General features: G+C 32.5%; 9 non-coding genes across 9 annotated transcripts; all 9 read right to left on the bottom strand.

The window, feature by feature from the left end:
* Positions 1-199: 199 nt before the first annotated feature.
* Positions 200-271, bottom strand: TRNAP-UGG (transfer RNA proline (anticodon UGG)). The gene has a single exon. It is a non-coding gene; the product is annotated as a tRNA-Pro (tRNA).
* Positions 272-1,968: 1,697 nt separating this feature from the next.
* TRNAP-UGG (transfer RNA proline (anticodon UGG)) lies at positions 1,969-2,040 on the bottom strand. The gene has a single exon. It is a non-coding gene; the product is annotated as a tRNA-Pro (tRNA).
* Positions 2,041-3,737: 1,697 nt separating this feature from the next.
* Positions 3,738-3,809, bottom strand: TRNAP-UGG (transfer RNA proline (anticodon UGG)). The gene has a single exon. It is a non-coding gene; the product is annotated as a tRNA-Pro (tRNA).
* Positions 3,810-5,968: 2,159 nt separating this feature from the next.
* TRNAP-UGG (transfer RNA proline (anticodon UGG)) lies at positions 5,969-6,040 on the bottom strand. Its single transcript has one exon. It is a non-coding gene; the product is annotated as a tRNA-Pro (tRNA).
* A 2,505-nt stretch (positions 6,041-8,545) lies between these two features.
* TRNAP-AGG (transfer RNA proline (anticodon AGG)) lies at positions 8,546-8,617 on the bottom strand. Its single transcript has one exon. It is a non-coding gene; the product is annotated as a tRNA-Pro (tRNA).
* A 1,217-nt stretch (positions 8,618-9,834) lies between these two features.
* TRNAP-CGG (transfer RNA proline (anticodon CGG)) lies at positions 9,835-9,906 on the bottom strand. The gene has a single exon. It is a non-coding gene; the product is annotated as a tRNA-Pro (tRNA).
* A 3,524-nt stretch (positions 9,907-13,430) lies between these two features.
* Positions 13,431-13,502, bottom strand: TRNAP-CGG (transfer RNA proline (anticodon CGG)). The gene has a single exon. It is a non-coding gene; the product is annotated as a tRNA-Pro (tRNA).
* Positions 13,503-15,990: 2,488 nt separating this feature from the next.
* Positions 15,991-16,062, bottom strand: TRNAP-UGG (transfer RNA proline (anticodon UGG)). Its single transcript has one exon. It is a non-coding gene; the product is annotated as a tRNA-Pro (tRNA).
* A 1,217-nt stretch (positions 16,063-17,279) lies between these two features.
* TRNAP-CGG (transfer RNA proline (anticodon CGG)) lies at positions 17,280-17,351 on the bottom strand. Its single transcript has one exon. It is a non-coding gene; the product is annotated as a tRNA-Pro (tRNA).
* Positions 17,352-18,059: the final 708 nt, after the last annotated feature.

Below are 18,059 nucleotides of genomic sequence, written 5' to 3'. Positions count from 1 at the left end.
AGACTTGTCAAAAGCTATGTGTAAATCATGCATAAATAGAAGAAAGGCAATTGAAAAATGATGAAGGCAAGATTCATAAGTATGTACAAATTCTATTGGGAGTATGGCAAAAACAAAACTCAGTTGATGCTATTAACTTAGCCAATTGAGAAAATCTGATATATATAAACCATGAGAAGCACCGTAAAAAAGAAATAGAGGGCTCGTCCGGGATTTGAACCCGGGACCTCTCGCACCCAAAGCGAGAATCATACCCCTAGACTAACGAGCCAACTGAAACAAGTCTGTTTTATTTGATTTCTTAACTATTTTATGTGAAAATGGTGTTCTTTTAAAGCAGTCACTAATGTATACAAGGAGGAAAAATTAGCATAATTAAAATATTTCCTAATAGTCAATATTTTTCTAAGTATACTTGCTTGGAAATTGCTGTGCAAAGTTTTATGATGCCCAGCAGAGTTTTTCTGGTGGATAAAACCCAAGACATGTCACATGCTATGTTCAGATAAGTACTTACAAATAGTTTTAGCAGTTTGACAAAAAACAAAATTCAATTGTGCAAATAAGTAAATCCAATCTATTTTGAGAGTTTTGAAAAAACAATATTCAGTTGAAATTCACTCTGGAAATTGACTTCAATAAGATAATGGAACCATGTCAAAGAATCTAAAAATTTGGGCTCGTCCGGGATTTGAACCCGTGACCTCTCGCACCCAAAGTGAGAGTGATAGAGTCATCAAATAAGCATGTTTTATTTGATTTCTTAACTGTTTTTATGTGAAAATTGTATTATTTTAAAGCAGTCACTAATGTATACAAGGTGGAAATAATAGCATAAATAAAATATTTCCTAATAGTCAATATTTTTCTAAGTATACTTGCTTGGAAATTGCTGTGCAAAGTTTTATGATGCCCAGCAGAGTTTTTCTGATGGATAAAACCCAAGACATGTCACATGCTATGTGCAGGTAAGTAATTACAAATAATTTTCGCAGTTTGACAAAAAACAAAATTCAATTGTGCAAATAAGTAAATCCAATCTATTTTGTGAGTTTTTAAAAAATAATATTCATTTGAAGATTTTACTCAGGAAATTGTCTTCAATAAGATAATGGAACTATGTCAGAGAATCTGAAAATTTGGGCTCGTCCATGATTTGAACCTGGGACCTCTCACACTCTAAGCGAGAATCTTAACCCTAGACCAACAAGCCACCTACCTGAACATTTTTCTATTGATTTTTCAATTGATTTAATGAAAATAGCTTTTTGTTTTTAAAAACACCATATACATTTATGTAAAAATGAATTTGTAGAATAAATAAAATATTTCCTTATGGTCCAGTAGATAGTTTTCTAAGTATGCATATAGGAAAAGTGCAGGGACAAGATTTGTGAGTGCCTCCAGAGTTTGGACTTCTCTCATGGACAAAGCTAAAGACTTGTCATATGCAATGTACAAATCATGCTTCCAGACACAGAAGAAAGGCAAAAGAAAACCTTGCAATTTCATTTTTGAACTTTTTGTGTTTCAAAATGAGACTATTCTTTTAAAACATTCAAAGCTATCTAGACAGTAGGGAACCTGCAGTTTTCCTAATATTCCACAATACAGTTGAAATTTGAATAAGTATGCTCTTATTTTTAGAACAACTAAAATGTTTCCGTAAGATTCTATTGATAGTTTTCTTTGTGTGCTTATTTGGAAAGTGCAGTGACAAGATTTAAAAATGGCTACAGAGTTTGGACTTGTCTGATCGATAAAACCCAAGACTTGTCAAAAGCTATGTGTAAATCATGCATAAATAGAAGAAAGGCAATTGAAAAATGATGAAGGCAAGATTCATAAGTATGTACAAATTCTATTGGGAGTTTGGCAAAAACAAAACTCAGTTGATGCTATTAACTTAGCCAATTGAGAAAATCAGATATATATACACCATGAGAAGCACCGTAAAAAAGAAATAGAGGGCTCGTCCGGGATTTGAACCCGGGACCTCTCGCACCCAAAGCGAGAATCATACCCCTAGACTAACGAGCCAACTAAAACAAGTCTGTTTTATTTGATTTCTTAACTATTTTATGTGAAAATGGTGTTCTTTTAAAGCAGTCACTAATGTATACAAGGAGGAAAAATTAGCATAAATAAAATATTTCCTAATAGTCAATATTTTTCTAAGTATACTTGCTTGGAAATTGCTGTGCAAAGTTTTATGATGCCCAGCAGAGTTTTTCTGAAGGATAAAACCCAAGACATGTCACATGCTATGTTCAGATAAGTACTTACAAATAATTTTAGCAGTTTGACAAAAAACAAAATTCAATTGTGCAAATAAGTAAATCCAATCTATTTTGAGAGTTTTGAAAAAACAATATTCAGTTGAAATTCACTCTGGAAATTGACTTCAATAAGATAATGGAACCATGTCAAAGAATCTAAAAATTTGGGCTCGTCCGGGATTTGAACCCGTGACCTCTCGCACCCAAAGTGAGAATGATAGAGTCATCAAGTAAGCATGTTTTATTTGATTTCTTAACTGTTTTTATGTGAAAATTTTATTATTTTAAAGCAGTCACTAATGTATACAAGGTGGAAATATTAGCATAAATAAAATATTTCCTAATAGTCAATATTTTTCTAAGTATACTTGCTTGGAAATTGCTGTGCAAAGTTTTATGATGCCCAGCAGAGTTTTTCTGATGGATAAAACCCAAGACATGTCACATGCTATGTGCAGGTAAGTAATTACAAATAATTTTAGCAGTTTGACAAAAAACAAAATTCAATTGTGCAAATAAGTAAATCCAATCTATTTTGTGAGTTTTTAAAAAATAATATTCATTTGAAGATTTTACTCAGGAAATTGTATTCAATAAGATAATGGAACTATGTCAAAGAATCTGAAAATTTGGGCTCGTCCATGATTTGAACCTGGGACCTCTCACACTCTAAGCGAGAATCTTAACCCTAGACCAACAAGCCACCTACCTGAACATTTTTCTATTGATTTTTCAATTGATTTAATGAAAATAGCTTTTTGTTTTTAAAAACACCATATACATTTATGTAAAAATGAATTTGTAGAATAAATAAAATCTTTCCTTATGGTCCAGTAGATAGTTTTCTAAGTATGCATATAGGAAAAGTGCAGGGACAAAATTTGTGAGTGCCTACAGAGTTTGGACTTCTCTCATGGACAAAGCTAAAGACTTGTCATATGCAATGTACAAATCATGCTTCCAGACACAGAAGAAAGGCAAAAGAAAACCTTGCAATTTCATTTTTGAACTTTTTGTGTTTCAAAATGAGACTATTCTTTTAAAACATTCAAAGCTATCTAGTCAGTAGGGAACCTGCAGTTTTCCTAATATTCCACAATACAGTTGAAATTTGAATAAGTATGCTCTTATTTTTAGAACAACTAAAATGTTTCCGTAAGATTCTATTGATAGTTTTCTTTGTGTGCTTATTTGGAAAGTGCAGTGACAAGATTTAATAATGGCTACAGAGTTTGGACTTGTCTGATCGATAAAACCCAAGACTTGTCAAAAGCTATGTGTAAATCATGCATAAATAGAAGAAAGGCAATTGAAAAATGATGAAGGCAAGATTCATAAGTATGTACAAATTCTATTGGGAGTTTGGCAAAAACAAAACTCAGTTGATGCTATTGACTTAGCCAATTGAGAAAATCAGATATATATAAACCATGAGATGCACCGTACAAAAGAAATAGAGGGCTCGTCCGGGATTTGAACCCGGGACCTCTCGCACCCAAAGCGAAATTCATACCCCTAGACCAACGAGCCAACTGAAATAAGTGTGGTTTATTTGATTTCTTAACTGTTTTTATGTGAAAATGGTATTCTTTTAATGCAGTCACTAATGTATACAAGGAGGAAATATTAGCATAAATGAAATGTTTCCTAATATTCAATATTTTTCTATGTATACTTGCTTGGAAATTGCTGTGCAAAGTTTTATGATGCCCAGCAGAGTTTTTCTGATGGATAAAACCCAAGACATGTCACATGCTATGTGCAGGTAAGTAATTACAAATAATTTTAGCAGTTTGACAAAAAACGAAATTCAATTGTGCAAATAAGTAAATCCAATCTATTTTGAGAGTTTTGAAAAAACAATATTCAGTTGAAATTCACTCAGGAAATTGACTTCAATAAGATAATGGAACCATGTCAAAGAATCTAAAAATTTGGGCTCGTCCGGGATTTGAACCCGTGACCTCTCGCACCCAAAGTGAGAATGATAGAGTCATCAAGTAAGCATGTTTTATTTGATTTCTTAACTGTTTTTATGTGAAAATTGTATTATTTTAAAGCAGTCACTAATGTATACAAGGTGGAAATATTAGCATAGATAAAATATTTCCTAATAGTCAATATTTTTCTAAGTATACTTGCTTGGAAATTGCTGTGCAAAGTTTTATGATGCCCAGCAGAGTTTTTCTGATGGATAAAACCCAAGACATGTCACATGCTATGTGCAGGTAAGTAATTACAAATAATTTTAGCAGTTTGACAAAAAACAAAATTCAATTGTGCAAATAAGTATATCCAATCTATTTTGTGAGTTTTTAAAAAATAATATTCAATTGAAGATTTTACTCAGGAAATTGACTTCAATAAGATAATGGAACTATGTCAAAGAATCTGAAAATTTTGCTCGTCCATGATTTGAACCTGGGACCTCTCACACCCTAAGCGAGAATCTTAACCCTAGACCAACAAGCCACCTACCTGAACATTTTTCTATTGATTTTTCAATTGATTTAATGAAAATAGCTTTTTGTTTTTAAAAACACCATATACATTTATGTAAAAATGAATTTGTAGAATAAATAAAATATTTCCTTATGGTCCAGTAGATAGTTTTCTAAGTATGCATATAGGAAAAGTGCAGGGACAAGATTTGTGAGTGCCTCCAGAGTTTGGACTTCTCTCATGGACGAAGCTAAAGACTCGTCATATGCAATGTACAAATCATGCTTCCAGACACAGAAGATAGGCAAAAGAAAACCTTGCAATTTCATTTTTGAACTTTTTGTGTTTCAAAATGAGACTATTCTTTTAAAACATTCAAAGCTATCTAGACAGTAGGGAACTTGCAGTTTTCCGGATATACCACAATACGGTTGAAATTTTAATAAGTATGCTCTTATTTGTAGTACAACTAAAATGTTTTCGTAAGATTCTATTGATAGTTTTCTATGTGTGCTTATTTGGAAAGTGCAGTGACAAGATATAAAAATGGCGACAGAGTTTGGACTTGTCTGATCGATAAAACCCAAGACTTGTAAAAAGCTATGTGTAAATCATGCATAAATAGAAGAAAGGCAATAGGAAAATGATGAAGGCAAGATTCATAAGTATGTACAAATTCTATTGGGAGTATGGCAAAAACAAAACTCTGTTGATGCTATTGACTTAGCCAATTGAGAAAATCAGATATATATAAACCATGAGATGCACCGTAAAAAGAAAGAGAGGGCTCGTCAGGGAATTGAACCAGGGACCTGTCGCGCCCAAAACGAAAATCATAGAATCATCAAGTAAGCATGTTTTATTTGATATCTTAACCAAATTTATGTGAAAATTATATTATTTTAAAGCAGTCACTAATGTGTACAAGGAGGAAATATTAGCATAAATAAAATATTTCCTAATAGTCAATAATTTTCTAAGTATACTTGCTTGAAAATTGCTGTGCAAAGTTTTATGATGCCCAGCAGAGTTTTTCTGATGGAAAAAACCCAAGACATGTCACATGCTGTGTGCAGATAAGTACTTACAAATAATTTTAGCAGTTTGACAAAAAACAAAATTCAATTGTTCAAATTAGTAAATACAATCTATTTTGAGAGTTTTGAAAAAACAACATTCAGTTGAAATTCACTCAGGAAATTGACTACAATAAGATAATAGAACCATTTCAAAGAATCTGAAAATTTGGGCTAGTCCGGGATTTGAACCCGGGACCTCTCGCACCCAAAGCGAGAATCATACCCCTAGACCAACGAGCCACCTACCTGAAGATTTTTCTTTGGATTTTTCAATTGATTTTAAGAAAATAGCTTTTTGTTTTTAAAACAACATATACATTTATGTAAAAATTAATTTGTAGAACAAATAAAATATTTCCTTATGGTCCAGTAGATAGTTTTCTAAGGTATGCATATAGGAAAAGTGCAGGGACAAGATTTGTGAGTGCCTACAGAGTTTGGACTTCTCTCATGGACGAAGCTAAAGACTTGTCATATGCAATGTACAAATCATGCTTCCAGACACAGAAGAAAGGCAAAAGAATACCTTGCAATTTCATTTTTGAACTTTTTGTGTTTCAAAGTGAGACTATTCTTTTAAAACATTCAAAGCTATCTAGACAGAAGGGAACTTGCAGTTTTCCGGATATACCACAATACGGTTGAAATTTTAATAAGTATGCTCTTATTTGTAGAACAACTAAAATGTTTTCGTAAGATTCTATTGATAGTTTTCTATGTGTGCTTATTTGGAAAGTGCAGTGACAAGATATAAAAATGGCAACAGAGTTTGGACTTGTCTGATCGATAAAACCCAAGACTTGTAAAAAGCTATGTGTAAATCATGCATAAATAGAAGAAAGGCAATAGGAAAATGATGAAGGCAAGATTCATAAGTATGTACAAATTCTATTGGGAGAATGGAAAAAACAAAACTCAGTTGATGCTATTGACTTAGCCAATTGAGAAAATCAGATATATATAAACCATGAGATGCACCGTAAAAAGAAAGAGAGGGCTCATCAGGGAATTGAACCAGGGACCTGTCGCGCCCAAAATGAAAATCATAGAATCATCAAGTAAGCATGTTTTATTTGATATCTTAACCGTTTTAATGTGAAAATTATATTATTTTAAAGCAGTCACTAATGTGTACAAGGAGGAAATATTAGCAGAAATAAAATATTTCCTAATAGTCAATAATTTTCTAAGTATACTTGCTTGAAAATTGCTGTGCAAAGTTTTATGATGCCCAGCAGAGTTTTTCTGATGGATAAAACCCAAGACATGTCACATGCTGTGTGCAGATAAGTACTAACAAATAATTTTAGCAGTTTGACAAAAAACAAAATTCAATTGTGCAAATTAGTAAATACAATCTATTTTGAGAGTTTTGAAAAAACAACATTCAGTTGAAATTCACTCAGGAAATTGACTACAATAAGATAATAGAACCATTTCAAAGAATCTGAAAATTTGGGCTCGTCGGGATTTGAACCCGGGACCTCTCGCACCCTAAGCGAGAATCATACCCCTAGACCAACGAGCCACCTACCTGAAGATTTTTCTTTGGATTTTTCAATTGATTTTAAGAAAATAGCTTTTTGTTTTTAAAACACCATATACATTTATGTAAAAATTAATTTGTAGAACAAATAAAATATTTCCTTATGGTCCAGTAGATAGTTTTCTAAGGTATGCATATAGGAAAAGTGCAGGGACAAGATTTGTGAGTGACTACAGAGTTTGGACTTCTCTCATGGACGAAGCTAAAGACTTGTCATATGCAATGTACAAATCATGCTTCCAGACACAGAAGAAAGGCAAAAGAATACCTTGCAATTTCATTTTTGAACTTTTTGTGTTTCAAAGTGAGACTATTCTTTTAAAACATTCAAAGCTATCTAGACAGAAGGGAACTTGCAGTTTTCCGGATATACCACAATACGGTTGAAATTTTAATAAGTATGCTCTTATTTGTAGAACAACTAAAATGTTTCCGTAAGATTCTATTGATAGTTTTCTATGTGTGCTTATTTGGAAAGTGCAGTGACAAGATATAAAAATGGCTGCAGAGTTTGGACTTGTCTGATCGATAAAACCCAAGACTTGTAAAAAGCTATGTGTAAATCATGCATAAATAGAAGAAAGGCAATAATAAAATTATGAATGCAAGATTCATAAGTATGTACAAATTCTATTGGGAGTATGGCAAAAACAAAACTCAGTTGATGCTATTGACTTAGCCAATTGAGAAAATCAGAAATATATAAACCATGAGATGCACCGTAAAAAGAAAGAGAGTGCTCGTCAGGGAATTGAACCAGGGACCTGTCGCGCCCAAAACGAAAATCATAGAATCATCAAGTAAGCATGTTTTATTTGATATCTTAACCAATTTTAGGTGAAAATTATATTATTTTAAAGCAGTCACTAATGTGTACAAGGAGGAAATATTAGCATAAATAAAATATTTCCTAATAGTCAATAATTTTCTAAGTATACTTGCTTGAAAATTGCTGTGCAAAGTTTTATGATGCCCAGCTGAGTTTTTCTGATGGATAAAACCCAAGACATGTCACATGATGTGTGCAGATAAGTACTTACAAATAATTTTAGCAGTTTGACAAAAAACAAAATTCAATTGTGCAAATTAGTAAATACAATCTATTTTGAGAGTTTTATAAAAACAACATTCAGTTGAAATTCACTCAGGAAATTGACTACAATAAGATAATAGAACCATTTCAAAGAATCTGAAAATTTGGGCTCGTCCGGGATTTGAACCCGGGACCTCTCGCACCCTAAGCGAGAATCATACCCCTAGACCAACGAGCCACCTACCTGAAGATTTTTCTTTGGATTTTTCAATTGATTTTAAGAAAATAGCTTTTTGTTTTTAAAACACCATATACATTTATGTAAAAATTAATTTGTAGAATAAATAAAATATTTCCTTATGGTCCAGTAGATAGTTTTCTAAGGTATGCATATAGGAAAAGTGCAGGGACAAGATTTGTGAGTGCCTACAGAGTTTGGACTTCTCTCATGGACGAAGCTATAGACTTGTCATATGCAATGTACAAATCATGCTTCCAGACACAGAAGAAAGGCAAAAGAATACCTTGCAATTTCATTTTTGAACTTTTTGTGTTTCAAAGTGAGACTATTCTTTTAAAACATTCAAAGCTATCTAGACAGAAGGGAACTTGCAGTTTTCCGGATATACCACAATACGGTTGAAATTTTAATAAGTATGCTCTTATTTGTAGTACAACTAAAATGTTTTCGTAAGATTCTATTGATAGTTTTCTATGTGTGCTTATTTGGAAAGTGCAGTGACAAGATATAAAAATGGCTGCAGAGTTTGGACTTGTCTGATCGATAAAACCCAAGACTTGTAAAAAGCTATGTGTAAATCATGCATAAATAGAAGAAAGGCAATAATAAAATTATGAATGCAAGATTCATAAGTATGTACAAATTCTATTGGGACTATGGCAAAAACAAAACTCTGTTGATGCTATTGACTTAGCCAATTGAGAAAATCAGATATATATAAACCATGAGATGCACCGTAAAAAGAAAGAGAGGGCTCATCAGGGAATTGAACCAGGGACCTGTCGCGCCCAAAACGAAAATCATAGAATCATCAAGTAAGCATGTTTTATTTGATATCTTAACCAATTTTATGTGAAAATTATATTATTTTAAAGCAGTCACTAATGTGTACAAGGAGGAAATATTAGCATAAATAAAATATTTCCTAATAGTCAATAATTTTCTAAGTATACTTGCTTGAAAATTGCTGTGCAAAGTTTTATGATGCCCAGCAGAGTTTTTCTGATGGATAAAAATCAAGACATGTCACATGCTGTGTGCAGATAAGTACTTACAAATAATTGTAGCAGTTTGACAAAAAACAAAATTCAATTGTGCAAATTAGTAAATACAATCTATTTTGAGAGTTTTGAAAAAACAACATTCAGTTGAAATTCACTCAGGAAATTGACTACAATAAGATAATAGAACCATTTCAAAGAATCTGAAAATTTGGGCTCATCCGGGATTTGAACCCGGGACCTCTCGCACCCGAAGTGAGAATCATACCCCTAGACCAACGAGCCACCTACTATTCTTTTAAAACATTCAAAGCTATCTAGACAGAAGGGAACTTGCAGTTTTCCGGATATACCACAATACGGTTGAAATTTTAATAAGTATGCTCTTATTTGTAGTACAACTAAAATGTTTTCGTAAGATTCTATTGATAGTTTTCTATGTGTGCTTATTTGGAAAGTGCAGTGACAAGATATAAAAATGGTGACAGAGTTTGGACTTGTCTGATCGATAAAACCCAAGACTTGTAAAAAGCTATGTGTAAATCATGCATAAATAGAAGAAAGGCAATAGGAAAATGATGAAGGCAAGATTCATAAGTATGTACAAATTCTATTGGGAGAATGGCAAAAACAAAACTCAGTTGATGCTATTGACTTAGCCAATTGAGAAAATCAGATATATATAAACTATTGACTTAGCCAATTGAGAAAATCAGATATATATAAACCATGAGATGCACCGTAAAAAGAAAGAGAGGGCTCATCAGGGAATTGAACCAGGGACCTGTCGCGCCCAAAACGAAAATCATAGAATCATCAAGTAAGCATGTTTTATTTGATATCTTAACCAATTTTATGTGAAAATTATATTATTTTAAAGCAGTCACTAATGTGTACAAGGAGGAAATATTAGCATAAATAAAATATTTCCTAATAGTCAATAATTTTCTAAGTATACTTGCTTGAAAATTGCTGTGCAAAGTTTTATGATGCCCAGCAGAGTTTTTCTGATGGATAAAAATCAAGACATGTCACATGCTGTGTGCAGATAAGTACTTACAAATAATTGTAGCAGTTTGACAAAAAACAAAATTCAATTGTGCAAATTAGTAAATACAATCTATTTTGAGAGTTTTGAAAAAACAACATTCAGTTGAAATTCACTCAGGAAATTGACTACAATAAGATAATAGAACCATTTCAAAGAATCTGAAAATTTGGGCTCATCCGGGATTTGAACCCGGGACCTCTCGCACCCTAAGCGAGACAAGCGAGCCACCTACCTGAAGATTTTTCTTTGGATTTTTCAATTGATTTTAAGAAAATAGCTTTTTGTTTTTAAAACACCATATACATTTATGTAAAAATTAATTTGTAGAATAAATAAAATATTTCCTTATGGTCCAGTAGATAGTTTTCTAAGGTATGCATATAGGAAAAGTGCAGGGACAAGATTTGTGAGTGCCTACAGAGTTTGGACTTCTCTCATGGACGAAGCTATAGACTTGTCATATGCAATGTACAAATCATGCTTCCAGACACCGAAGAAAGGCAAAAGAATACCTTGCAATTTCATTTTTGAACTTTTTGTGTTTCAAAGTGAGACTATTCTTTTAAAACATTCAAAGCTATCTAGACAGAAGTGAACTTGCAGTTTTCCGGATATACCACAATACGGTTGAAATTTTAATAAGTATGCTCTTATTTGTAGTACAACTAAAATGTTTTCGTAAGATTCTATTGATAGTTTTCTATGTGTGCTTATTTGGAAAGTGCAGTGACAAGATATAAAAATGGTGACAGAGTTTGGACTTGTCTGATCGATAAAACCCAAGACTTGTAAAAAGCTATGTGTAAATCATGCATAAATAGAAGAAAGGCAATAGGAAAATGATGAAGGCAAGATTCATAAGTATGTACAAATTCTATTGGGAGAATGGCAAAAACAAAACTCAGTTGATGCTATTGACTTAGCCAATTGAGAAAATCAGATATATATAAACTATTGACTTAGCCAATTGAGAAAATCAGATATATATAAACCATGAGATGCACCGTAAAAAGAAAGAGAGGGCTCATCAGGGAATTGAACCAGGGACCTGTCGCGCCCAAAACGAAAATCATAGAATCATCAAGTAAGCATGTTTTATTTGATATCTTAACCAATTTTATGTGAAAATTATATTATTTTAAAGCAGTCACTAATGTGTACAAGGAGGAAATATTAGCATAAATAAAATATTTCCTAATAGTCAATAATTTTCTAAGTATACTTGCTTGAAAATTGCTGTGCAAAGTTTTATGATGCCCAGCAGAGTTTTTCTGATGGCTAAAAATCAAGACATGTCACATGCTGTGTGCAGATAAGTACTTACAAATAATTGTAGCAGTTTGACAAAAAACAAAATTCAATTGTGCAAATTAGTAAATACAATCTATTTTGAGAGTTTTGAAAAAACAACATTCAGTTGAAATTCACTCAGGAAATTGACTACAATAAGATAATAGAACCATTTCAAAGAATCTGAAAATTTGGGCTCATCCGGGATTTGAACCCGGGACCTCTCGCACCCTAAGCGAGACAAGCGAGCCACCTACCTGAAGATTTTTCTTTGGATTTTTCAATTGATTTTAAGAAAATAGCTTTTTGTTTTTAAAACACCATATACATTTATGTAAAAATTAATTTGTAGAATAAATAAAATATTTCCTTATGGTCCAGTAGATAGTTTTCTAAGGTATGCATATAGGAAAAGTGCAGGGACAAGATTTGTGAGTGCCTACAGAGTTTGGACTTCTCTCATGGACGAAGCTATAGACTTGTCATATGCAATGTACAAATCATGCTTCCAGACACCGAAGAAAGGCAAAAGAATACCTTGCAATTTCATTTTTGAACTTTTTGTGTTTCAAAGTGAGACTATTCTTTTAAAACATTCAAAGCTATCTAGACAGAAGGGAACTTGCAGTTTTCCGGATATACCACAATACGGTTGAAATTTTAATAAGTATGCTCTTATTTGTAGTACAACTAAAATGTTTTCGTAAGATTCTATTGATAGTTTTCTATGTGTGCTTATTTGGAAAGTGCAGTGCCAAGATATAAAAATGGCGACAGAGTTTGGACTTGTCTGATCGATAAAACCCAAGACTTGTAAAAAGCTATGTGTAAATCATGCATAAATAGAAGAAAGGCAATAGGAAAATGATGAAGGCAAGATTCATAAGTATGTACAAATTCTATTGGGAGAATGGCAAAAACAAAACTCAGTTGATGCTATTGACTTAGCCAATTGAGAAATTCAGATATATATAAACCATGAGATGCACTGTAAAAAGAAAGAGAGGGCTCATCAGGGAATTGAACCAGGGACCTGTCGCGCCCAAAATGAAAATCATAGAATCATCAAGTAAGCATGTTTTATTTGATATCTTAACCAATTTTATGTGAAAATTATATTATTTTAAAGCAGTCACTAATGTGTACAAGGAGGAAATATTAGCATAAATAAAATATTTCCTAATAGTCAATAATTTTCTAAGTATACTTGCTTGAAAATTGCAGTGCAAAGTTTTATGATGCCCAGCTGAGTTTTTCTGATGGATAAAACCCAAGACATGTCACATGATGTGTGCAGATAAGTACTTACAAATAATTTTAGCAGTTTGACAAAAAACAAAATTCAATTGTGCAAATTAGTAAATACAATCTATTTTGAGAGTTTTGAAAAAACAACATTCAGTTGAAATTCACTCAGGAAATTGACTACAATAAGATAATAGAACCATTTCAAAGAATCTGAAAATTTGGGCTCATCCGGGATTTGAACCCGGGACCTCTCGCACCCGAAGCGAGAATCATACCCCTAGACCAACGAGCCACCTACCTGAAAATTTTTCATTGGATTTTTCAATTGATTTTAAGAAAATAGCTTTTTGTTTTTAAAACACCATATACATTTATGTAAAATGAATTTGTAGAATAAATAAAATATTTCCTTATGGTCCAGTAGATAGTTTTCTAAGGTATGCATATAGGAAAAGTGCAGGGACAAGATTTGTGAGTGCCTACAGAGTTTGGACTTCTCTCATGGACGAAGCTATAGACTTGTCATATGCAATGTACAAATCATGCTTCCAGACACAGAAGAAAGGCAAAAGAATACCTTGCAATTTCATTTTTGAACTTTTTGTGTTTCAAAGTGAGACTATTCTTTTAAAACATTCAAAGCTATCTAGACAGAAGGGAACTTGCAGTTTTCCGGATATACCACAATACGGTTGAAATTTTAATAAGTATGCTCTTATTTGTAGTACAACTAAAATGTTTTCGTAAGATTCTATTGATAGTTTTCTATGTGTGCTTATTTGGAAAGTGCAGTGACAAGATATAAAAATGGCTGCAGAGTTTGGACTTGTCTGATCGATAAAACCCAAGACTTGTAAAAAGCTATGTGTAAATCATGCATAAATAGAAGAAAGGCAATAATAAAATTATGAATGCAAGATTCATAAGTATGTACAAATTCTATTGGGAGTATGGCAAAAACAAAACTCAGTTGATGCTATTGACTTAGCCAATTGAGAAAATCAGATATATATAAACCATGAGATGCACCGTAAAAAGAAAGAGAGGGCTCGTCAGGGAATTGAACCAGGGACCTGTCGCGCCCAAAATGAAAATCATAGAATCATCAAGTAAGCATGTTTTATTTGATATCTTAACCAATTTTATGTGAAAATTATATTATTTTAAAGCAGTCACTAATGTGTACAAGGAGGAAATAGCATAAATAAAATATTTCCTAATAGTCAATAATTTTCTAAGTATACTTGCTTGAAAATTGCTGTGCAAAGTTTTATGATGCCCAGCAGAGTTTTTCTGATGGATAAAACCCAAGACATGTCACATGCTGTGTGCAGATAAGTACTTACAAATAATTTTAGCAGTTTGACAAAAAACAAAATTCAATTGTGCAAATTAGTAAATACAATCTATTTTGAGAGTTTTGAAAAAACAACATTCAGTTGAAATTTACTCAGGAAAATGACTACAATAAGATAATAGAACCATTTCAAAGAATCTGAAAATTTGGGCTCATCCGGGATTTGAACCCGGGACCACTCGCACCCTAAGCGAGACCAGCAAGCCACCTACCTGAAGATTTTTCTTTGGATTTTTCAATTGATTTTAAGAAAATAGCTTTTTGTTTTTAAAACACCATATACATTTATGTAAAAATTAATTTGTAGAATAAATAAAATATTTCCTTATGGTCCAGTAGATAGTTTTCTAAGGTATGCATATAGGAAAAGTGCAGGGACAAGATTTGTGAGTGCCTACAGAGTTTGGACTTCTCTCATGGACGAAGCTATAGACTTGTCATATGCAATGTACAAATCATGCTTCCAGACACAGAAGAAAGGCAAAAGAATACCTTGCAATTTCATTTTTGAACTTTTTGTGTTTCAAAGTGAGACTATTCTTTTAAAACATTCAAAGCTATCTAGACAGAAGGGAACTTGCAGTTTTCCGGATATACCACAATACGGTTGAAATTTTAATAAGTATGCTCTTATTTGTAGTACAACTAAAATGTTTTCGTAAGATTCTATTGATAGTTTTCTATGTGTGCTTATTTGGAAAGTGCAGTGACAAGATATAAAAATGGCTGCAGAGTTTGGACTTGTCTGATCGATAAAACCCAAGACTTGTAAAAAGCTATGTGTAAATCATGCATAAATAGAAGAAAGGCAATAATAAAATTATGAATGCAAGATTCATAAGTATGTACAAATTCTATTGGGAGTATGGCAAAAACAAAACTCAGTTGATGCTATTGACTTAGCCAATTGAGAAAATCAGATATATATAAACCATGAGATGCACCGTAAAAAGAAAGAGAGGGCTCATCAAGGATTTGAACCAGGGACCTGTCGCGCCCAAAACGAAAATCATAGAATCATCAAGTAAGCATGTTTTATTTGATATCTTAACCAATTTTATGTGAAAATTATAATATTTTAAAGCAGTCACTAATGTGTACAAGGAGGAAATATTAGCATAAATAAAATATTTCCTAATAGTCAATAATTTTCTAAGTATACTTGCTTGAAAATTGCTGTGCAAAGTTTTATGATGCCCAGCAGAGTTTTTCTGATGGAAAAAACCCAAGACATGTCACATGCTGTGTGCAGATAAGTACTTACAAATAATTTTAACAGTTTGACAAAAAACAAAATTCAATTGTTCAAATTAGTAAATACAATCTATTTTGAGAGTTTTGAAAAAACAACATTCAGTTGAAATTCACTCAGGAAATTGACTACAATAAGATAATAGAACAATTTCAAAGAATCTGAAAATTTGGGCTCGTCCGGGATTTGAACCCGGGACCTCTCGCACCCAAAGCGAGAATCATACCCCTAGACCAACGAGCCACCTACCTGAAAATTTTTCATTGGATTTTTCAATTGATTTTAAGAAAATAGCTTTTTGTTTTTAAAACACCATATACATTTATGTAAAAATTAATTTGTAGAACAAATAAAATATTTCCTTATGGTCCAGTAGATAGTTTTCTAAGGTATGCATATAGGAAAAGTGCAGGGACAAGATTTGTGAGTGCCTACAGAGTTTGGACTTCTCTCATGGACGAAGCTAAAGACTTGTCATATGCAATGTACAAATCATGCTTCCAGACACAGAAGAAAGGCAAAAGAATACCTTGCAATTTCATTTTTGAACTTTTTGTGTTTCAAAGTGAGACTATTCTTTTAAAACATTCAAAGCTATCTAGACAGAAGGGAACTTGCAGTTTTCCGGATATACCACAATACGGTTGAAATTTTAATAAGTATGCTCTTATTTGTAGAACAACTAAAATGTTTCCGTAAGATTCTATTGATAGTTTTCTATGTGTGCTTATTTGGAAAGTGCAGTGACAAGATATAAAAATGGCTGCAGAGTTTGGACTTGTCTGATCGATAAAACCCAAGACTTGTAAAAAGCTATGTGTAAATCATGCATAAATAGAAGAAAGGCAATAATAAAATTATGAATGCAAGATTCATAAGTATGTACAAATTCTATTGGGAGTATGGCAAAAACAAAACTCAGTTGATGCTATTGACTTAGCCAATTGAGAAAATCAGATATATATAAACCATGAGATGCACCGTAAAAAGAAAGAGAGGGCTCATCAGGGAATTGAACCAGGGACCTGTCGCGCCCAAAACGAAAATCATAGAATCATCAAGTAAGCATGTTTTATTTGATATCTTAACCAATTTTATGTGAAAATTATATTATTTTAAAGCAGTCACTAATGTGTACAAGGAGGAAATATTAGCATAAATAAAATATTTCCTAATAGTCAATAATTTTCTAAGTATACTTGCTTGAAAATTGCTGTGCAAAGTTTTATGATGCCCAGCAGAGTTTTTCTGATGGATAAAAATCAAGACATGTCACATGCTGTGTGCAGATAAGTACTTACAAATAATTGTAGCAGTTTGACAAAAAACAAAATTCAATTGTGCAAATTAGTAAATACAATCTATTTTGAGAGTTTTGAAAAAACAACATTCAGTTGAAATTCACTCAGGAAATTGACTACAATAAGATAATAGAACCATTTCAAAGAATCTGAAAATTTGGGCTCATCCGGGATTTGAACCCGGGACCTCTCGCACCCGAAGCGAGAATCATACCCCTAGACCAACGAGCCACCTACCTGAAGATTTTTCATTGGATTTTTCAATTGATTTTAAGAAAATAGCTTTTTGTTTTTAAAACACCATATACATTTATGTAAAAATGAATTTGTAGAATAAATAAAATATTTCCTTATGGTCCAGTAGATAGTTTTCTAAGGTATGCATATAGGAAAAGTGCAGGGACAAGATTTGTGAGTGCCTACAGAGTTTGGACTTCTCTCATGGATGAAGCTATAGACTTGTCATATGCAATGTACAAATCATGCTTCCAGACACAGAAGAAAGGCAAAAGAATACCTTGCAATTTTATTTTTGAACTTTTTGTGTTTCAAAGTGAGACTATTCTTTTAAAACATTCAAAGCTATCTAGACAGAAGGGAACTTGCAGTTTTCCGGATATACCACAATACGGTTGAAATTTTAATAAGTATGCTCTTATTTGTAGTTCAACTAAAATGTTTTCGTAAGATTCTAATGATAGTTTTCTATGTGTGCTTATTTGGAAAGTGCAGTGACAAGATATAAAAATGGTGACAGAGTTTGGACTTGTCTGATCGATAAAACCCAAGACTTGTAAAAAGCTATGTGTAAATCATGCATAAATAGAAGAAAGGCAATAGGAAAATGATGAAGGCAAGATTCATAAGTATGTACAAATTCTATTGGGAGAATGGCAAAAACAAAACTCAGTTGATGCTATTGACTTAGCCAATTGAGAA

This window comes from Taudactylus pleione, unplaced genomic scaffold, assembly GCF_031769625.1.
Source record: "Taudactylus pleione unplaced genomic scaffold, aTauple2 ptg000317l, whole genome shotgun sequence".
NCBI lineage: Eukaryota > Metazoa > Chordata > Amphibia > Anura > Myobatrachidae > Taudactylus > Taudactylus pleione.
This window is presented reverse-complemented; position numbering and strand designations above follow the sequence as displayed.